Genomic DNA, 20,518 nt, shown 5'->3' on the forward strand with positions numbered 1-20,518 from the left:
CAGACACCCAGCACACCGCACACCACTGACAGTACACAATATACCACACCCCCATCAGTTACCCAGCACACCACACACCACTGACAGTATACAATGTACCACACCCCCATCAGTCACCCAGCAAACTGCACACCACTGACAGTACACAATGTACCGCACCCCCATCAGACACCCAGCACACAGCACACCACTGACAGTACACAATGTACCACACCCCCATCAGACACCCAGCACACCACACACCACTGACAGTACACAATGTACCGCACCCCCATCAGACACCCAGCACACCGCCCACCACTGACAGTCTACAATGTACCACACCCCCATCAGACACCAGGCACACCGCACACCACTGACAGTACACAATGTACCACAGCCCCATCAGACACCCAGCACACCGCACACCACTGACAGTACACAATGTACCACACCCCCATCAGACACACAGCACACCGCACACCACTGACAGTACACAATGTACCACACCCCCATCAGGCACCCAGCAGACCGCACACCACTGACAGTACACAATGTACCACACCCCCATCAGACACCCAGCACACCACTAACAGTACACAATGTACCACACCCCCATCAGACACACAGCACACCACACACCACAGACAGTACACAATGGACCACAGACCCATCAGGCACCCAGCACACCGCACACCACTGACAGTACACAATGTACCACACCCCCATCAGGGACCCAGCACACCGCACACCACTGACAGTACACAATGTACCAAAACCCCATCAGACAGCAGCACACCGCACACCACTGACAGTACACAATGTACCACACCCCGATCAGACACCCAGCACACCGCACACCACTGACAGTACACAATGTACCACACCCCCATCAGGCACCCAGCACACCGCACACCACTGACAGTACACAATGTACCACACCCCCATCAGACACCCAGCACACCACACACCACTGACAGTACACAATGTACCACACCCCCATCAAACACCCAGCACACCGCACACCACTGAAAGTACACAATATACCACAGCCCCATCAGACACCCAGCACACCGCACACCACTGACAGTACACAATGTACCACACCCCCATCAGACACCCAGCACACCGCACACCACTGACAGTACACAATGTACCACACCCCCATCAGGCACCCAGCACACCACACACCAGTGACAGTACACAATGTACCACAGCCCCATCAGACACCCAGCAAACCGCACACCACTGACAGTACACAATGTACCACACCCCCATCAGACACCCAGCACACCACACACCACTGACAGTCCACAATGTATCTCACCCACATCAGACACCCAGCCCACCACACACCACTGACAGTACACAATGTACCACACCTCCATCAAACACCCAGCACACAGGACACCACTGACAGTACACAATGTACCACACCCCCATCAGAAACCCAGCACACCGCCCACCACTGACAGTACACAATGTACCACACCCCCATCAGACACCCAGCACACCGCCCACCACTGACAGTACACAATGTACCGCACCCCCATCAGACACCCAGCACACCGCACACCACTGACAGTACACAATGTACCACACCCCCATCAAACACCCAGCACACCGCACACCACTGACAGTACACAATGTACCACAGCCACATCAGACACCCAGCACACCACACACCACTGACAGTACACAATGTACCACAGCCCCATCAGACACCCAGCACACCGCACACCACTGACAGTACACAATGTACCACACCCCCATCAGACACCCAGCACACCGCACACCACTGACAGTACACAATGTACCACAGCCCCATCAGACACCCAGCACACCGCACACCACTGACAGTACACAATGTACCACAGCCCCATCAGACACCCAGGACACCGCACACCACTGACAGTACACAATGTACCACACCCCCATCAGACACCCAGCACACCGCACACCACTGACAGTACAGAATGTACCACAGCCCCATCAGACACCCAGCACACCACACACCGCTGACAGTACACATTGTACCACACCCCCATCAGGCACCCAGCACACCACACACCACTGACAGTACACAATGTACCACAGCCCCATCAAACACCCAGCACACAGGACACCACTGACAGTACACAATGTACCACACCCCCATCAGACACCCAGCACACCGCACACCACGGACATTATACAATGTACCACAGCCCCATCAGGCACCCAGCACACCACACACCACTGACAGTACACAATGTACCACACCCCCATCAGGCACCCAGCACACCGCACACCACTGACAGTACACAATGTACCACAGCCCCATCAGTCACCCAGCAAACCACGCACCACTGACAGTACAAAATGTACCACACCCCCATCAGACACCCAGCACACCGCACACCACTGACAGTCCAAAATGTACCACAATCCCATCAGGTACCCAGCACACCGCACACCACTTACAGTACACAATGTACCACAGCCCCATCAGACACCCAGCACACCACACACCACTGACAGTACACAATGTACCACATCCCCTTCAGACACCCAGCGCATCGCACACCACTGACAGTACACAATGTACCACAGCCCCATCAGACACCCAGCACACCACACACCACTGACAGTACACAATGTACCACATCCCCATCAGACACCCAGCACACCGCACACCACTGACAGTACACAGTATACCACAGCCCCATCAGGCACCCAGCACACCGCGCACCACTGACAGTACACAATGTATCACACCCCCATCAGACACCCAGCACACCGCACACCACTGACAGTACACAATGTACCACACCCCCATCAGACACCCAACCCATCACACACCACTGACAGTACACAATCTAACACACCACCATCAGACACCCAGCACACCATACACCACTGACAGTGCACAATGTACCACAGCCCCATCAGACACCCAGCACACCGCACACCACTGACAGTACACAATGTACCACACCCCCATCAGGCACCCAGCTCACCGCACACCACTGACAGTACACAAGGTACCACACCCCCATCAGACACCCAGCGCACCGCACACCACTGACAGTACACAATGTACCACACCCCCATCAGTCACCCAGCACACCACACACCACTGACAGTATACAATGTACCACACCCCCATCAGTCACCCAGCAAACTGCACACCACTGACAGTACACAATGTACCGCACCCCCATCAGACACCCAGCACACAGCACACCACTGACAGTACACAATGTACCACACCCCCATCAGACACCCAGCACACCACTCACCACTGACAGTACACAATGTACCGCACCCCCATCAGACACCCAGCACACCGCCCACCACTGACAGTATACAATGTACCACACCCCCATCAGACACCAGGCACACCGCACACCACTGACAGTACACAATGTACCACAGCCCCATCAGACACCCAGCACACCGCACACCACTGACAGTACACAATGTACCACACCCCCATCAGACACCCAGCACACCGCACACCACTGACAGTGCACAATGTACCACACATCCATCAGGCACCCAGCAGACCGCACACCACTGACAGTACACAATGTACCACACCCCCATCAGACACCCAGCACACCGCTCACCACTAACAGTACACAATGTACCACACCCCCATCAGACACACAGCACACCACACACCACAGACAGTACACAATGGACCACAGACCCATCAGGCACCCAGCACACCGCACACCACTGACAGTACACAATGTACCACACCCCCATCAGGGACCCAGCACACCGCACACCACTGACAGTACACAATGTACCAAAGCCCCATCAGACACCCAGCACACCACACACCACTGACAGTACACAAGGTAACACACCCCCATCAGACACCCAGCACACCGTACACCACTGACAGTACACAATGTACCACAGCCCTATCTGACACACAGCACACCACACACCACTGACAGTACACAATGTACCACAGCCCCATCAGGCACCCAGCACACCGCACACCACTGACAGTACACAATGTACCACATCCCCATCAGACACCCAGCACACCGCACACCACTGACAGTACACAATGTACCACACCCCCATCAGGCACCCAGCAAACCGCACACCACTGACAGTACACAATGTACCACATCCCCATCAGGCACCCAGCTCACCGCACACCACTGACAGTACACAATGTACCACAGCTCCATCAGACACCGAGCACACCGCACACCACTGACAGTACACAATGTACCACAGCCCCATCAGACACCCAGCATACCGCACACCACTGACAGTACACAATGTACCACAGCCCCATCAGGCACCCAGCACACCGCACACAACTGACAGTACACAATGTACCAAAACCCATCAGACACCCAGCACACCACACACCACTGACAGTACACAATGTACCACAGCCCCATCAGACACCCAGCACACCGGACACCACTGACAGTACACAATGTACCACACCCCCATCAGACACCCAGCACACCGCACACCACTGACAGTACACAATTACCACAGTCCCATCAGACACCCAGCTCACCGCACACCACTGACAGTACACAATGTACCACACCCCCATCTGACACCCAGCACACCACACACCACTGACAGTACACAATGTACCAGAGACCCATCAGACACCCAGCACACCGCACACCACTGACAGTACACAATGTACCACAGCCCCATAAGACACCCAGGGCACCACACACCACTGACAGTACACAATGTACCTGGGCCTCATCAGACACACAGCACACCGCACACCACTGACAGTACACAATGTATCACACCCCCATCAGACACCCAGCACACCACACACCACTGACAGTACACAATGTACCGCAGCCCCATCAGACACCCTGCGCACCACACACCACTGACAGTACACAATGTACCACAGCCCCATCAGACACCCAGCACACCGCACACCACTGACAGTACACAATGTACCACACCCCCATCAGACACCCAACACACCGCACACCACTGACAGTACACAATGTACCACACCCCCATCGGACACCAAGCACACCACACACCACTGACAGTACACAATGTACCACACCCCCATCAGACACCCAACACACCGCACACCACTGACAGTACACAATGTACCACACCCCCATCGGACACCAAGCACACCACACACCACTGACAGTACACAATGTACCACACCCCCAGCAGACACCCTGCGCACCACACACCACTGACAGTACACAATGTACCACAGCCCCATCAGACACCCAGCACACCGCACACCACTGACAGTACACAATGTACCACACCCCCATCAGACACCCAACACACCGCACACCACTGACAGTACACAATGTACCACACCCCCATCGGACACCAAGCACACCACACACCACTGACAGTACACAATGTACCACACCCCCAGCAGGCACCCTGCACACCGCACACCACTGACAGTACACAATTTACCACACCCCCATCAGTCACCCAGCACACCGCACACCACTGACAGTACACAATCTACCACACCCCCAACAGACACCCAGCACAACGCACACCACTGACAGTACACAATGTACCGCACCCCCTCAGGCACCCAGAACACCGCACACCACTGACAGTACACAATGTACCACAGCCCCATCTGACACCCAGCACACCGCACACCACTGACAGTACACAATGTACCACACCCCCATCAATCGCCCAGCTCACCGCACACCACTGACAGTACACAATGTACCACACCCCCATCAGACACCCAGCTCACGACACACCACTGACAGTACACAATGTACCACACCCCCACCAGGCACCCAGCACACCGCACATCACTGACAGTACACAAAGTACCACACCCCCACCAGACACCCAGCACAACACACACCACTGACAGTACACAATGTACCACACCCCCATCAGACACCCAGCACACCGCACACCACTGACAGTACACAATGTACCACACCCTCATCAGGCACCCAGCACACCACACACCACTGAGAGTACACAATGTACCACACCCCCATCAGACACACGGCACTCCGCACACCACTCACAGTACACAATGTACCACAGCCCCATCAGGCACCCAGCACACCACACACCACTGACACTACACAATGTACCACAGTCCCATCACACACCCAGCACACCGCAGACCACTGACAGTACACAATGTACCACAGCCCCATCAGACACCCAGCACACCGCAGACCACTGACAGTACACAATGTACCACAGCCCCATCAGGCACCCAGCACACCGCACACCACTGACAGTACACAATGTACCGCACCCCTATCAGGAACCCAGCACACCGCACACCACTGACAGTACACAATGTACCACACCCCCATCAGACACCCAGCACACCACACACCACTGACAGTACACAATGTACCACACCCCCATCAGACACCCAGCCCACCGCACACCACTGACAGTACACAATGTACCACACCCCCACCGGACACCCAGCACACCGCACACCACTGACAGTACACAATGTACCACATCCCCATCAGACACCCAGCACACCGCACACCACTTACAGTACACAATGTACCACAGCCCCATCAGACACCCAGCACACCGCACACCACTGACAGTACACAATATACCACACCCCCATCAGTTACCCAGCACACCACACACCACTGACAGTATACAATGTACCACACCCCCATCAGTCACCCAGCAAACTGCACACCACTGACAGTACACAATGTACCGCACCCCCATCAGACACCCAGCACACAGCACACCACTGACAGTACACAATGTACCACACCCCCATCAGACACCCAGCACACCACACACCACTGACAGTACACAATGTACCGCACCCCCATCAGACACCCAGCACACCGCCCACCACTGACAGTCTACAATGTACCACACCCCCATCAGACACCAGGTACACCGCACACCACTGACAGTACACAATGTACCACAGCCCCATCAGACACCCAGCACACCGCACACCACTGACAGTACACAATGTACCACACCCTCATCAGACACACAGCACACCGCACACCACTGACAGTACACAATGTACCACACCCCCATCAGGCACCCAGCAGACCGCACACCACTGACAGTACACAATGTACCACACCCCCATCAGACACCCAGCACACCGCACACCACTAACAGTACACAATGTACCACACCCCCATCAGACACACAGCACACCACACACCACAGACAGTACACAATGGACCACAGACCAATCAGGCACCCAGCACACCGCACACCACTGACAGTACACAATGTACCACACCCCCATCAGGGACCCAGCACACCGCACACCACTGACAGTACACAATGTACCAAAGCCCCATCAGACACCCAGCACACCACACACCACTGACAGTACACAAGGTAACACACCCCCATCAGACACCCAGCACACCGTACACCACTGACAGTACACAATGTACCACAGCCCCATCTGACACACAGCACACCACACACCACTGACAGTACACAATGTACCACAGCCCCATCAGGCACCCAGCACACCGCACACCACTGACAGTACACAATGTACCACATCCCCATCAGACACCCAGCACACCGCACACCACTGACAGTACACAATGTACCACACCCCCATCAGGCACCCAGCAAACCGCACACCACTGACAGTACACAATGTACCACATCCCCATCAGGCACCCAGCTCACCGCACACCACTGACAGTACACAATGTACCACAGCTCCATCAGACACCGAGCACACCGCACACCACTGACAGTACACAATGTACCACAGCCCCATCAGACACCCAGCACACCGCACACCACTGACAGTACACAATGTACCACAGCCCCATCAGGCACCCAGCACACCGCACACAACTGACAGTACACAATGTACCAAAGCCCCAACAGACACCCAGCACACCACACACCACTGACAGTACACAAGGTAACACACCCCCATCAGACACCCAGCACACCGTACACCACTGACAGTACACAATGTACCACAGCCCCATCTGACACACAGCACACCACACACCACTGACAGTACACAATGTACCACAGCCCCATCAGGCACCCAGCACACCGCACACCACTGACAGTACACAATGTACCACATCCCCATCAGACACCCAGCACACCGCACACCACTGACAGTACACAATGTACCACACCCCCATCATGCACCCAGCAAACCGCACACCACTGACAGTACACAATGTACCACATCCCCATCAGGCACCCAGCTCACCGCACACCACTGACAGTACACAATGTACCACAGCTCCATCAGACACCGAGCACACCGCACACCACTGACAGTACACAATGTACCACAGCCCCATCAGACACCCAGCATACCGCACACCACTGACAGTACACAATGTACCACAGCCCCATCAGGCACCCAGCACACCGCACACAACTGACAGTACACAATGTACCAAACCCCCATCAGACACCCAGCACACCACACACCACTGACAGTACACAATGTACCACAGCCCCATCAGACACCCAGCACACCGCACACCACTTACAGTACACAATGTACCACAGCCCCATCAGACACCCAGCACACCGCACACCACTGACAGTACACAATATACCACACCCCCATCAGTTACCCAGCACACCACACACCACTGACAGTATACAATGTACCACACCCCCATCAGTCACCCAGCAAACTGCACACCACTGACAGTACACAATGTACCGCACCCCCATCAGACACCCAGCACACAGCACACCACTGACAGTACACAATGTACCACACCCCCATCAGACACCCAGCACACCACACACCACTGACAGTACACAATGTACCGCACCCCCATCAGACACCCAGCACACCGCCCACCACTGACAGTCTACAATGTACCACACCCCCATCAGACACCAGGTACACCGCACACCACTGACAGTACACAATGTACCACAGCCCCATCAGACACCCAGCACACCGCACACCACTGACAGTACACAATGTACCACACCCTCATCAGACACACAGCACACCGCACACCACTGACAGTACACAATGTACCACACCCCCATCAGGCACCCAGCAGACCGCACACCACTGACAGTACACAATGTACCACACCCCCATCAGACACCCAGCACACCGCACACCACTAACAGTACACAATGTACCACACCCCCATCAGACACACAGCACACCACACACCACAGACAGTACACAATGGACCACAGACCAATCAGGCACCCAGCACACCACTGACAGTACACAATGTACCACACCCCCATCAGGGACCCAGCACACCGCACACCACTGACAGTACACAATGTACCAAAGCCCCATCAGACACCCAGCACACCACACACCACTGACAGTACACAAGGTAACACACCCCCATCAGACACCCAGCACACCGTACACCACTGACAGTACACAATGTACCACAGCCCCATCTGACACACAGCACACCACACACCACTGACAGTACACAATGTACCACAGCCCCATCAGGCACCCAGCACACCGCACACCACTGACAGTACACAATGTACCACATCCCCATCAGACACCCAGCACACCGCACACCACTGACAGTACACAATGTACCACACCCCCATCAGGCACCCAGCAAACCGCACACCACTGACAGTACACAATGTACCACATCCCCATCAGGCACCCAGCTCACCGCACACCACTGACAGTACACAATGTACCACAGCTCCATCAGACACCGAGCACACCGCACACCACTGACAGTACACAATGTACCACAGCCCCATCAGACACCCAGCACACCGCACACCACTGACAGTACACAATGTACCACAGCCCCATCAGGCACCCAGCACACCGCACACAACTGACAGTACACAATGTACCAAAGCCCCAACAGACACCCAGCACACCACACACCACTGACAGTACACAAGGTAACACACCCCCATCAGACACCCAGCACACCGTACACCACTGACAGTACACAATGTACCACAGCCCCATCTGACACACAGCACACCACACACCACTGACAGTACACAATGTACCACAGCCCCATCAGGCACCCAGCACACCGCACACCACTGACAGTACACAATGTACCACATCCCCATCAGACACCCAGCACACCGCACACCACTGACAGTACACAATGTACCACACCCCCATCATGCACCCAGCAAACCGCACACCACTGACAGTACACAATGTACCACATCCCCATCAGGCACCCAGCTCACCGCACACCACTGACAGTACACAATGTACCACAGCTCCATCAGACACCGAGCACACCGCACACCACTGACAGTACACAATGTACCACAGCCCCATCAGACACCCAGCATACCGCACACCACTGACAGTACACAATGTACCACAGCCCCATCAGGCACCCAGCACACCGCACACAACTGACAGTACACAATGTACCAAACCCCCATCAGACACCCAGCACACCACACACCACTGACAGTACACAATGTACCACAGCCCCATCAGACACCCAGCACACCGGACACCACTGACAGTACACAATGTACCACACCCCCATCAGACACCCAGCACACCGCACACCACTGACAGTACACAATTACCACAGTCCCATCAGACACCCAGCTCACCGCACACCACTGACAGTACACAATGTACCACACCCCCATGTGACACCCAGCACACCACACACCACTGACAGTACACAATGTACCAGAGACCCATCAGACACCCAGCACACCGCACACCACTGACAGTACACAATGTACCACAGCCCCATAAGACACCAGGGCACCACACACCACTGACAGTACACAATGTACCTGGGCCTCATCCGACACACAGCACACCGCACACCACTGACAGTACACAATGTATCACACCCCCATCAGACACCCAGCACACCACACACCACTGACAGTACACAATGTACCGCAGCCCCATCAGACACCCTGCGCACCACACACCACTGACAGTACACAATGTACCACAGCCCCATCAGACACCCAGCACACCGCACACCACTGACAGTACACAATGTACCACACCCCCATCAGACACCCAACACACCGCACACCACTGACAGTACACAATGTACCACACCCCCATCGGACACCAAGCACACCACACACCACTGACAGTACACAATGTACCACACCCCCAGCAGGCACCCTGCACACCGCACACCACTGACAGTACACAATTTACCACACCCCCATCAGTCACCCAGCACACCGCACACCACTGACAGTACACAATCTACCACACCCCCAACAGACACCCAGCACAACGCACACCACTGACAGTACACAATGTACCGCACCCCCTCAGGCACCCAGAACACCGCACACCACTGACAGTACACAATGTACCACAGCCCCATCTGACACCCAGCACACCGCACACCACTGACAGTACACAATGTACCACACCCCCATCAATCGCCCAGCTCACCGCACACCACTGACAGTACACAATGTACCACACCCCCATCAGACACCCAGCTCACGACACACCACTGACAGTACACAATGTACCACACCCCCACCAGGCACCCAGCACACCGCACATCACTGACAGTACACAAAGTACCACACCCCCACCAGACACCCAGCACAACACACACCACTGACAGTACACAATATACCACACACCCATCAGACACCCAGCGCACCGCACACCACTGACAGTACACAATGTACCACACCCCCATCAGACACCCAGCACACCGCACACCACTGACAGTACACAATGTACCACACCCTCATCAGGCACCCAGCACACCACACACCACTGAGAGTACACAATGTACCACACCCCCATCAGACACACGGCACTCCGCACACCACTCACAGTACACAATGTACCACAGCCCCATCAGGCACCCAGCACACCACACACCACTGACACTACACAATGTACCACAGCCCCATCAGACACCCAGCACACCGCAGACCACTGACAGTACACAATGTACCACAGCCCCATCAGGCACCCAGCACACCGCACACCACTGACAGTACACAATGTACCGCACCCCTATCAGGAACCCAGCACACCGCACACCACTGACAGTACACAATGTACCACACCCCCATCAGACACCCAGCACACCACACACCACTGACAGTACACAATGTACCACACCCCCATCAGACACCCAGCCCACCGCACACCACTGACAGTACACAATGTACCACACCCCCACCGGACACCCAGCACACCGCACACCACTGACAGTACACAATGTACCACATCCCCATCAGACACCCAGCACACCGCACACCACTTACAGTACACAATGTACCACAGCCCCATCAGACACCCAGCACACCGCACACCACTGACAGTACACAATATACCACACCCCCATCAGTCACCCAGCACACCACACACCACTGACAGTATACAATGTACCACACCCCCATCAGTCACCCAGCAAACTGCACACCACTGACAGTACACAATGTACCGCACCCCCATCAGACACCCAGCACACAGCACACCACTGACAGTACACAATGTACCACACCCCCATCAGACACCCAGCACACCACACACCACTGACAGTACACAATGTACCGCACCCCCATCAGACACCCAGCACACCGCCCACCACTGACAGTATACAATGTACCACACCCCCATCAGACACCAGGCACACCGCACACCACTGACAGTACACAATGTACCACAGCCCCATCAGACACCCAGCACACCGCACACCACTGACAGTACACAATGTACCACACCCCCATCAGACACACAGCACACCGCACACCACTGACAGTACACAATGTACCACACCCCCATCAGGCACCCAGCAGACCGCACACCACTGACAGTACACAATGTACCACCCCCCATCAGACACCCAGCACACCGCACACCACTAACAGTACACAATGTACCACACCCCCATCAGACACACCGCACACCACACACCACAGACAGTACACAATGGACCACAGACCCATCAGGCACCCAGCACACCGCACACCACTGACAGTACACAATGTACCACACCCCCATCAGGGACCCAGCACACCGCACACCACTGACAGTACACAAAGTACCAAAGCCCCATCAGACACCCAGCACACCACACACCACTGACAGTACACAAGGTAACACACCCCCATCAGACACCCAGCACACCGTACACCACTGACAGTACACAATGTACCACAGCCCCATCTGACACACAGCACACCACACACCACTGACAGTACACAATGTACCACAGCCCCATCAGGCACCCAGCACACCGCACACCACTGACAGTACACAATGTACCACATCCCCATCAGGCACCCAGCTCACCGCACACCACTGACAGTACACAATGTACCAGAGCTCCATCAGATACCGAGCACACCGCACACCACTGACAGTACACAATGTACCACAGCCCCATCAGACACCCAGCACACCGCACACCACTGACAGTACACAATGTACCACAGCCCCATCAGGCACCCAGCACACCGCACACAACTGACAGTACACAATGTACCAAACCCCCATCAGACACCCAGCACACCACACACCACTGACAGTACACAATGTACCACAGCCCCATCAGACACCCAGCACACCGGACACCATTGACAGTACACAATGTACCACACCCCCATCAGACACCCAGCACACCGCACACCACTGACAGTACACAATTACCACAGTCCCATCAGACACCCAGCTCACCGCACACCACTGACAGTACACAATGTACCACACCCCCATCTGACACCCAGCACACCACACACCACTGACAGTACACAATGTACCAGAGACCCATCAGACACCCTGCACACCGCACACCACTGACAGTACACAATGTACCACAGCCCCATAAGACACCCAGGGCACCACACACCACTGACAGTACACAATGTACCACAGCCCCATCTGACACACAGCACACCACACACCACTGACAGTACACAATGTACCACAGCCCCATCAGGCACCCAGCACACCGCACACCACTGACAGTACACAATGTACCACATCCCCATCAGACACCCAGCACACCGCACACCACTGACAGTACACAATGTACCACACCCCCATCAGGCACCCAGCAAACCGCACACCACTGACAGTACACAATGTACCACATCCCCATCAGGCACCCAGCTCACCGCACACCACTGACAGTACACAATGTACCACAGCTCCATCAGACACCGAGCACACCGCACACCACTGACAGTACACAATGTACCACAGCCCCATCAGACACCCAGCACACCGCACACCACTGACAGTACACAATGTACCACAGCCCCATCAGGCACCCAGCACACCGCACACAACTGACAGTACACAATGTACCAAAGCCCCAACAGACACCCAGCACACCACACACCACTGACAGTACACAAGGTAACACACCCCCATCAGACACCCAGCACACCGTACACCACTGACAGTACACAATGTACCACAGCCCCATCTGACACACAGCACACCACACACCACTGACAGTACACAATGTACCACAGCCCCATCAGGCACCCAGCACACCGCACACCACTGACAGTACACAATGTACCACATCCCCATCAGACACCCAGCACACCGCACACCACTGACAGTACACAATGTACCACACCCCCATCATGCACCCAGCAAACCGCACACCACTGACAGTACACAATGTACCACATCCCCATCAGGCACCCAGCTCACCGCACACCACTGACAGTACACAATGTACCACAGCTCCATCAGACACCGAGCACACCGCACACCACTGACAGTACACAATGTACCACAGCCCCATCAGACACCCAGCATACCGCACACCACTGACAGTACACAATGTACCACAGCCCCATCAGGCACCCAGCACACCGCACACAACTGACAGTACACAATGTACCAAACCCCCATCAGACACCCAGCACACCACACACCACTGACAGTACACAATGTACCACAGCCCCATCAGACACCCAGCACACCGGACACCACTGACAGTACACAATGTACCACACCCCCATCAGACACCCAGCACACCGCACACCACTGACAGTACACAATTACCACAGTCCCATCAGACACCCAGCTCACCGCACACCACTGACAGTACACAATGTACCACACCCCCATCTGACACCCAGCACACCACACACCACTGACAGTACACAATGTACCAGAGACCCATCAGACACCCAGCACACCGCACACCACTGACAGTACACAATGTACCACAGCCCCATAAGACACCCAGGGCACCACACACCACTGACAGTACACAATGTACCTGGGCCTCATCCGACACACAGCACACCGCACACCACTGACAGTACACAATGTATCACACCCCCATCAGACACCCAGCACACCACACACCACTGACAGTACACAATGTACCGCAGCCCCATCAGACACCCTGCGCACCACACACCACTGACAGTACACAATGTACCACAGCCCCATCAGACACCCAGCACACCGCACACCACTGACAGTACACAATGTACCACACCCCCATCAGACACCCAACACACCGCACACCACTGACAGTACACAATGTACCACACCCCCATCGGACACCAAGCACACCACACACCACTGACAGTACACAATGTACCACACCCCCAGCAGGCACCCTGCACACCGCACACCACTGACAGTACACAATTTACCACACCCCCATCAGTCACCCAGCACACCGCACACCACTGACAGTACACAATCTACCACACCCCCAACAGACACCCAGCACAACGCACACCACTGACAGTACACAATGTACCGCACCCCCTCAGGCACCCAGAACACCGCACACCACTGACAGTACACAATGTACCACAGCCCCATCTGACACCCAGCACACCGCACACCACTGACAGTACACAATGTACCACACCCCCATCAATCGCCCAGCTCACCGCACACCACTGACAGTACACAATGTACCACACCCCCATCAGACACCCAGCTCACGACACACCACTGACAGTACACAATGTACCACACCCCCACCAGGCACCCAGCACACCGCACATCACTGACAGTACACAAAGTACCACACCCCCACCAGACACCCAGCACAACACACACCACTGACAGTACACAATATACCACACACCCATCAGACACCCAGCGCACCGCACACCACTGACAGTACACAATGTACCACACCCCCATCAGACACCCAGCACACCGCACACCACTGACAGTACACAATGTACCACACCCTCATCAGGCACCCAGCACACCACACACCACTGAGAGTACACAATGTACCACACCCCCATCAGACACACGGCACTCCGCACACCACTCACAGTACACAATGTACCACAGCCCCATCAGGCACCCAGCACACCACACACCACTGACACTACACAATGTACCACAGCCCCATCAGACACCCAGCACACCGCAGACCACTGACAGTACACAATGTACCACAGCCCCATCAGGCACCCAGCACACCGCACACCACTGACAGTACACAATGTACCGCACCCCTATCAGGAACCCAGCACACCGCACACCACTGACAGTACACAATGTACCACACCCCCATCAGACACCCAGCACACCACACACCACTGACAGTACACAATGTACCACACCCCCATCAGACACCCAGCCCACCGCACACCACTGACAGTACACAATGTACCACACCCCCACCGGACACCCAGCACACCGCACACCACTGACAGTACACAATGTACCACATCCCCATCAGACACCCAGCACACCGCACACCACTTACAGTACACAATGTACCACACCCACATCAGGCACCCAGCACACCGCACTCCACTGACAGTACACAATGTACCACACCCCCATCAGACACCCAGCACACCGCACACCACTGACAGTACACAATGTACCACAGACCCATCAGACACACAGCACACCGCACACCACTGACAGTACACAATGTACCACACACCCATCAGGCACACAGCTCACGGCACACCACTGACAGTACACAATGTACCACACCCCCATCAGACACCCAGCACACCGCCCACCACTGACAGTACACAATGTACCGCACCCCCATCAGACACCCAGCACACCGCAAACCACTGACAGTACACAATGTACCACACCCCCATCAAACACCCAGCACACCGCACACCACTGACAGTACACAATGTACCACAGCCACATCAGACACCCAGCACACCACACACCACTGACAGTACACAATGTACCACAGCCCCATCAGACACCCAGCACACCGCACACCACTGACAGTACACAATGTACCACACCCCCATCAGACACCCAGCACACCGCACACCACTGACAGTACACAATGTACCACAGCCCCATCAGACACCCAGCACACCGCACACCACTGACAGTACACAATGTACCACAGCCCCATCAGACACCCAGCACACCGCACACCACTGACAGTACACAATGTACCACACCCCCATCAGACACCCAGCACACCGCACACCACGGACATTATACAATGTACCACAGCCCCATCAGGCACCCAGCACACCACACACCACTGACAGTACACAATGTACCACACCCCCATCAGGCACCCAGCACACCGCACACCACTGACAGTACACAATGTACCACAGCCCCATCAGTCACCCAGCAAAACACGCACCACTGACAGTACAAAATGTACCACACCCCCATCAGACACCCAGCACACCGCACACCACTGACAGTCCAAAATGTACCACAACCCCATCAGGTACCCAGCACACCGCACACCACTTACAGTACACAATGTACCACACCCCCATCAGGGACCCAGCACACCGCACACCACTGACAGTACACAAAGTACCAAAGCCCCATCAGACACCCAGCACACCACACACCACTGACAGTACACAAGGTAACACACCCCCATCAGACACCCAGCACACCGTACACCACTGACAGTACACAATGTACCACAGCCCCATCTGACACACAGCACACCACACACCACTGACAGTACACAATGTACCACAGCCCCATCAGGCACCCAGCACACCGCACACCACTGACAGTACACAATGTACCACATCCCCATCAGGCACCCAGCTCACCGCACACCACTGACAGTACACAATGTACCAGAGCTCCATCAGATACCGAGCACACCGCACACCACTGACAGTACACAATGTACCACAGCCCCATCAGACACCCAGCACACCGCACACCACTGACAGTACACAATGTACCACAGCCCCATCAGGCACCCAGCACACCGCACACAACTGACAGTACACAATGTACCAAACCCCCATCAGACACCCAGCACACCACACACCACTGACAGTACACAATGTACCACAGCCCCATCAGACACCCAGCACACCGGACACCATTGACAGTACACAATGTACCACACCCCCATCAGACACCCAGCACACCGCACACCACTGACAGTACACAATTACCACAGTCCCATCAGACACCCAGCTCACCGCACACCACTGACAGTACACAATGTACCACACCCCCATCTGACACCCAGCACACCACACACCACTGACAGTACACAATGTACCAGAGACCCATCAGACACCCTGCACACCGCACACCACTGACAGTACACAATGTACCACAGCCCCATAAGACACCCAGGGCACCACACACCACTGACAGTACACAATGTACCACAGCCCCATCTGACACACAGCACACCACACACCACTGACAGTACACAATGTACCACAGCCCCATCAGGCACCCAGCACACCGCACACCACTGACAGTACACAATGTACCACATCCCCATCAGACACCCAGCACACCGCACACCACTGACAGTACACAATGTACCACACCCCCATCAGGCACCCAGCAAACCGCACACCACTGACAGTACACAATGTACCACATCCCCATCAGGCACCCAGCTCACCGCACACCACTGACAGTACACAATGTACCACAGCTCCATCAGACACCGAGCACACCGCACACCACTGACAGTACACAATGTACCACAGCCCCATCAGACACCCAGCACACCGCACACCACTGACAGTACACAATGTACCACAGCCCCATCAGGCACCCAGCACACCGCACACAACTGACAGTACACAATGTACCAAAGCCCCAACAGACACCCAGCACACCACACACCACTGACAGTACACAAGGTAACACACCCCCATCAGACACCCAGCACACCGTACACCACTGACAGTACACAATGTACCACAGCCCCATCTGACACACAGCACACCACACACCACTGACAGTACACAATGTACCACAGCCCCATCAGGCACCCAGCACACCGCACACCACTGACAGTACACAATGTACCACATCCCCATCAGACACCCAGCACACCGCACACCACTGACAGTACACAATGTACCACACCCCCATCATGCACCCAGCAAACCGCACACCACTGACAGTACACAATGTACCACATCCCCATCAGGCACCCAGCTCACCGCACACCACTGACAGTACACAATGTACCACAGCTCCATCAGACACCGAGCACACCGCACACCACTGACAGTACACAATGTACCACAGCCCCATCAGACACCCAGCATACCGCACACCACTGACAGTACACAATGTACCACAGCCCCATCAGGCACCCAGCACACCGCACACAACTGACAGTACACAATGTACCAAACCCCCATCAGACACCCAGCACACCACACACCACTGACAGTACACAATGTACCACAGCCCCATCAGACACCCAGCACACCGGACACCACTGACAGTACACAATGTACCACACCCCCATCAGACACCCAGCACACCGCACACCACTGACAGTACACAATTACCACAGTCCCATCAGACACCCAGCTCACCGCACACCACTGACAGTACACAATGTACCACACCCCCATCTGACACCCAGCACACCACACACCACTGACAGTACACAATGTACCAGAGACCCATCAGACACCCAGCACACCGCACACCACTGACAGTACACAATGTACCACAGCCCCATAAGACACCCAGGGCACCACACACCACTGACAGTACACAATGTACCTGGGCCTCATCCGACACACAGCACACCGCACACCACTGACAGTACACAATGTATCACACCCCCATCAGACACCCAGCACACCACACACCACTGACAGTACACAATGTACCGCAGCCCCATCAGACACCCTGCGCACCACACACCACTGACAGTACACAATGTACCACAGCCCCATCAGACACCCAGCACACCGCACACCACTGACAGTACACAATGTACCACACCCCCATCAGACACCCAACACACCGCACACCACTGACAGTACACAATGTACCACACCCCCATCGGACACCAAGCACACCACACACCACTGACAGTACACAATGTACCACACCCCCAGCAGGCACCCTGCACACCGCACACCACTGACAGTACACAATTTACCACACCCCCATCAGTCACCCAGCACACCGCACACCACTGACAGTACACAATCTACCACACCCCCAACAGACACCCAGCACAACGCACACCACTGACAGTACACAATGTACCGCACCCCCTCAGGCACCCAGAACACCGCACACCACTGACAGTACACAATGTACCACAGCCCCATCTGACACCCAGCACACCGCACACCACTGACA

Source organism: Scyliorhinus torazame, chromosome 20 (genome assembly GCF_047496885.1).
Source record: "Scyliorhinus torazame isolate Kashiwa2021f chromosome 20, sScyTor2.1, whole genome shotgun sequence".
NCBI lineage: Eukaryota > Metazoa > Chordata > Chondrichthyes > Carcharhiniformes > Scyliorhinidae > Scyliorhinus > Scyliorhinus torazame.